This window comes from Crassostrea angulata, chromosome 10, assembly GCF_025612915.1.
Source record: "Crassostrea angulata isolate pt1a10 chromosome 10, ASM2561291v2, whole genome shotgun sequence".
NCBI classification, from domain to species: Eukaryota; Metazoa; Mollusca; class Bivalvia; order Ostreida; family Ostreidae; genus Magallana; species Magallana angulata.
The window spans coordinates 51,758,805-51,764,839 of record NC_069120.1 but is presented as its reverse complement, the minus strand read 5'-3'; positions in this window follow the sequence as shown (position 1 = coordinate 51,764,839).

The following is a 6,035-nucleotide window of genomic DNA, read 5'->3' as shown; positions in this document are numbered from 1 at the left end:
GACATAACATTTAGGCAATATTAAAAATTTTTCTTAGGTATAGACACTTATCAAATTGAGAGAGAGATTGAGAGAGAGAGAGAGAGAGAGAGAGAGAGAGTTTATTACTTGTAGTGCAACAGTCAATATCTCAATTCGTAAATTACAAAAGAATATTACCCATTCGAACAGTATCAAAGTACATGTATTAGCCAGCTTCTGGTATACCATGTTTTATCAATTCTACTGTTTTGTTTTTTTGGCAAATAAATTTAGCAAGGGTTTTGTTTCTTTTCTTATAAATTATTTGTTTTAAAATATACTATGTGTAATAAGCATAAAACATGTATGAGTAAACTTAATAAAGAATTTTTAATAGATTTTATTTCACAGAATGTGGTACATTACATGTATGTCAATCTTTATAAAACTAGCGTATATTTCGTGCGCCATAAATTGCAAATTTTTTGTAAATATCATTTAGCTTGCATGGTAGCTATATATGGTCTAACCCAAATTTTCTTCATAAAGCTACAGCTGTATGTACCACATACTAGTATATGTTTTGTCACAAGTATGTAAATTGTAAAAAAAAATACCCGAATTCCAACAGTTGAAAGTAACTCGATGAATTTTTCATTCTCTGATAAGTTCATTGTGTTTTGTCTGTGCATATATTATTAGTCTGCTGCAACAGCAGACAATCAGTGGTAACCTAAATCCACTAATAAGAAAGTTTGTGGTTTAGGAGCGGGTAAATTGTTTATGCATAATGTAGCTGACACTGACTTGAATGCGACGCTGTCAAGAAAACCACACCAAATAATATCAAGAAACATAAATATTCACTTAAATGTATTGTGTTGTATAGTTAACGTTTTTAACACTTATTGCATCTTGCAAAACATGTGATGACTCTTAAGATCATCTGTTATACATGTATATCTGATATATATGTACAAGAGAAATAATGACGGAACAGACTGGGATTCGAACCTGGGCCCCCTGAATCTCTAGTCAGGTGCTCTAGCTACCAACTGAGCTATCTGGCACAGGTATTCAAACCAGTCTGACTGTCACATATATAAAGAGTTATTTAAACAATGGTGTTCAATAAAATATAACACTTGCAACCTTCAGTTTTTGTCTGTAATTAATCAATATTGGCGTGCGATCAGTTCTCACCGAGTACCATTTCTCACCAGTGCATTGTTACGTCATTTTATCACACATAAAATTATATATGAAAATATGATGTAACAATGCACCAGCAAGAAATGGTCCTCGGCGAGAACTGCTCGCATGCCAGTAGTGCCAGTAGTCAGATTAAAAAAAGAGAATATAAAAATTACATTTAAAACATTACCAAGGACAATTTAAGTACACATCATAATTGCTAAACAAGAAAAATTATGTGAACTGGTACGCATAGTTCTAACTTGTAACCTACATGTACAAGTACATGTACTGGGTACCCGTTGGTCTGCTAAACCTCTCTAATGATACAATGATCGGCATCATTAAAATATTAAAGTCATGTTTTAACTCTGAAGTATACAATTTATTTACTTGATGTTATGTCTACAGGGTATTCATTGTCTACATTTAAAGTCTTCCGCACAAGAATATATCATGTGTTTCTAATCAGACCCTGCTTTGAATTTTGAGTTGAAAATTCACAAACTGGTTTTTTTTAAATAGATAAATTTGGTCATCCTTTCCAGTCTCCCATGAACCTCGAGCGAGAAATATTTGTAACTTCATACGTGATGCACATAACATAAGAAAATCTATGTACTAGCCCTAACTATATATGTATACTGTATGTATGACTTTCGCCACATGTGGATTTTGTCAATAAATTGAATTGTAATTCAAACAAAATTCCGGTAAAAAGTAAAGGAAAAAAAACAAGTAAAAGGTAAACATTTGGGATTCAACTCTGTTAAATGGATTTATATTGTCTGAACTAACAAAATAACATACATCAGTGACAGTGTGCACGTACTTACATGTACACATCTATAGACTAAATGTTAACTAGTTTACATGCTGACATTTTAACCACTAAAGACAAGAAAGTTCAAACTTTAAAATGAGTAAAAAGACTTACCTTCTTCAGTAACATCCACATAAATCACACTTTTAAATGTCCATCTTTTCTCTGTTATTACTCGTAACTCTTATCAGCTTATCAACACCTGATCAATGTAAACGTAAACATCTGCCGACAGTAGGCCTACTGTGACTGTCAGAATTTCCTCGTAAACGATTCAAACAAGTATGAAGAATATATCCCTCCTTAATATACAAATACGAAGTAGTGTTCCCGGTACATGTGCTTTGATCACTGTGGATTGAAAGTGCACGTGAACGTACAACATGTACGGCGAAAAAATACACAACTTCTCTTCTGCGTTTCGGCATCCATGGCTCTGTCTTTCCCATAATGCCGTTCGTCGCTGTTTATATTTGAGGTTACAGGCAGTGGCGCCGACAGAGATTTGTTCTGCGCGGACACATAGCACGTTTAAATAAGTAGTTGTGTATGTTCATTGCATTTATAAATGATTTAGATAAACAGAATAAAACCGTGAAATTTAATCAGAACAATAACAAATGCTACGCCCGGAAGCGGCATTGTTCGCTTGTGTGTCTATGTAGACAATTAACTCGTTCATGTACGATTCTCGCATATTTGTTTTATGAAATTACAAATAAATATAGCACAGAGCTTGTTTAATTTCATACCAAATGACAAAATTTAATTTATTAAAAGAAATCTAGTTATTTTTTTTTCTTCATAAAATGATAATTTTTTTAGCTATCAGAAAAAAACGTTTATGGACTGCTGACCCCTAATTATAGGGGCCAGCCCTTTTTTCTTAATTTTAAATGAAAGCTCTTGTTATATCTATGTGTTTAAACAAAATATTTTTAGTTTAAAAGTTATAATACAAAAAGGAACAAAATTTCAGCCCCGAAAAAATCTTAAACTTTTGCGACAAATAACTCAAAAACTAACAAAGACATTACCAAAATTTTCATGCCAGCAAAACTATAAAATATTACCGACAATTTCGCCAAATTTCATGCATCTATCATCTGTAGTTCTCGAGATCAACCCTGGACAAAAGACCCCCCAATTTTTAATTAAAGGGCAATAACTCATAACCGGAAGTGAATTTTAAAAATTTGAAACACACGTCTAGAGATCTTAATATCATCTACATACCCTGAAAGTTTCATAGCAATCAGACAAAAAATTTTCGAGAAATCTCGTGCACAAAATTTGCGGGAAAAAAAATAATAACTAGAGCAAAGCTCGTTGCAAAGCAACGAGTGGGTTTTCCGCTAATGTCGAAAGCAACGCTAGAAGTACGTCTAAGAAGCAGAGTTCTTAATCTAGTAACAAAGAAACCTAAGTACAAAAAGATAAAAAAAAATCGAATGATTCTTGGTACAACTTAACATGATCCGAATGTTTTTAAGTACGACTTAACCAAAAACCCTTAACCATTTCAAGAACGACTTAACAAAAAAACCCAATGTGTTTAAGTACGACTTAACAAATTTGACTTCATTTTAGGTACAAGTTTACTTTACCTTGAACTAACATCTTTTTTCTTAACCCAGAATGCAAAATTAAAATTTATGTAAAAAATCAATTTTGTTTAAAACATAATTCTGAGCAACTTTTCCTCTTCACTGCTTTTCAAAAGGTTGACCTTTCGTACTGTGTGCTCGTTGCGTCATTAATTGTCAGAAACTTATCGATGTTAAGTTTACTTTACTGTACTTCTGTGAATATTTTCTATGTAAAATTACTATGAACCAGACAACATTGAAATGGTGAACATTTCAAAGGGCCCCGCTTATGTTATTTCAGAGAATTCTGCTTTGACCTTGACCTATAACTTGAAATTTTTCCAGCTGGCATAGAACTTTTAATTCAATTTCATTCCCCCTAACATACATGCATTTTTGTTCAATCTGACCAAGATTAAGCATATTTGGAAAATAATCTACTATTTAAAACTAATTTTAAAAAGATCTGCTATGACCTTCACATTGACAGACTTGGTTCAAGGTCACTGCACGCCATTAACCAATAAACTCTGTAAAGGTAAAATATTAGCCAAATAGGGGCTAAAAGGAGAGTATATTTATGCTCTTAAAATATGGATTTTTGTGTGATCTGATATGACCTTGACTCTTCATCTACAAATATCATTCGAGGTCATTGCATATATTTTGAACAAAGGCATCATGTGGGTAAAGTATGAGGCTGAATGGAGCAAAGGGAGAGAAGATATACTCCGGACAAGGATTTTTAAAAATATAATTCTGATATGACCTTCACAGTTTCTTTTCACTGAAAATAGGTTCAAGGTCACTACACACCCTTTCACCCTTTACTCAAAAGCTCTGCTTATGTGAAGTCTGAGCCAAATAGGGGTTAGTAGAAATTATATATGCTCTCAAAAAAGGATTTTTGCATGATCCGATATGATCTTCACCCGTTACCTAGAAATTTCATGCAAGGTCACTGCACATCGTTTAACCATAGAGACACTCTGTGAGTATTAGCCAGATTGGACCAAAGGGTAAAAAGATATGCCCCAGACAAGGATTTTATATATATAATTCTGCTATGACCTTAACCTTATACCTAAAAACATGGTTCAAGGTCACTGCACATCCTTCAACCAAAGGAACCCTGTGGATGAGGTATGAGCCAGATTGGGCCAAGGGGAGAGAAGCTATGCTCCTGTCAAGCCATCTCGGATGGACAGACCAACAAATTGATCACTAGAAGGCGCCCGCATAAACATGCCTTTTTATCTAAAATAGTATCCATGCTATCTGCCCATGGTGAATAGTCATCAAAACCATTCATTAGCAGAATTTGATTTCCCTCCTTTTTAAGGTGGTATGGGACATCTGTCGATATTAATGTGGATTAAAGTACTATATAATTGAACACTTTTCACCGGTTTAGAATTTTCAAATTTTACAATATTTAACCAAAAAATAGCTTTTAAAAATATTTGAAAAGGTAAAAATTGTAAAAACCCCAGCGGGATTCGAACTCATGACTTACAGGTTCCTAGTAAACCCTCTAACCCACTGTGCTAAGGAGTTAGGTGACCATTTTTGAGAAGAAACTACATGTACTTATATAATTACACTTTATTTTATTGTTTATTTCGATAAACAATACGTCACAACATGGAAGTGTCCCATATCACCTTAAACTCGGAACACCTCTGACCTAATAAGATCGCCGCATTAAATACAAAGTTTGATTTAACTCTAATTTGTTTATCATCAAGAAATTCTGCATCGCTGACAAATAAAGTTTTCTTCTGTATAATGAAATACCAATTAACTGACTATTCGGACAATAGCAAGTTTATTGTCCCATTCAACAGCTACTATTTCCCTTGGCTTTGCCTCATTAAATATTTGCTGTCTTGGGGGACAATAAACTTGCTATTGTCCTCATACCCAGTAAATACTAAATAGGCATATAATATCCCATCCACCTACATTTCATGTTATATAACCTCCCGTTTGTAACCTTCAATTTCACTGTAAAGTCAACATATCTGTCATAGCCGCAAGTTTCACAATTTATTTCTGCTTCTCGCGCGATCGATCATGTACTTAAAATTAGGGGCCTTAATATTGCTTACCAATTCCAACAAGAGACATCCCTCTAACTATTGGTTATCATTAAAATTCATTTCATGAATCTACGCAACAATGATAAACCTTCAAGTACAGTCACTCTTAATTTTACAAAAATATTGACGGTACTTTATCCGAAACTGTTCCTTGTATCTTAACTTAGTACACTAACATTTTTATGAAAAGACGGTTTGTCTTAGAATAAGAAAGCTAATGCAATTCGGAGAAAAAGAATACCACATATTGCCAATTCCATTGAGGTTTAATAAAAATATGGCCATTTAAGTGAACCCACCATTTCCAATTTCCTTTAGTAAACACAGATTTACAGGGTTCTCCATAGTAAAACATCTTTATCTGAC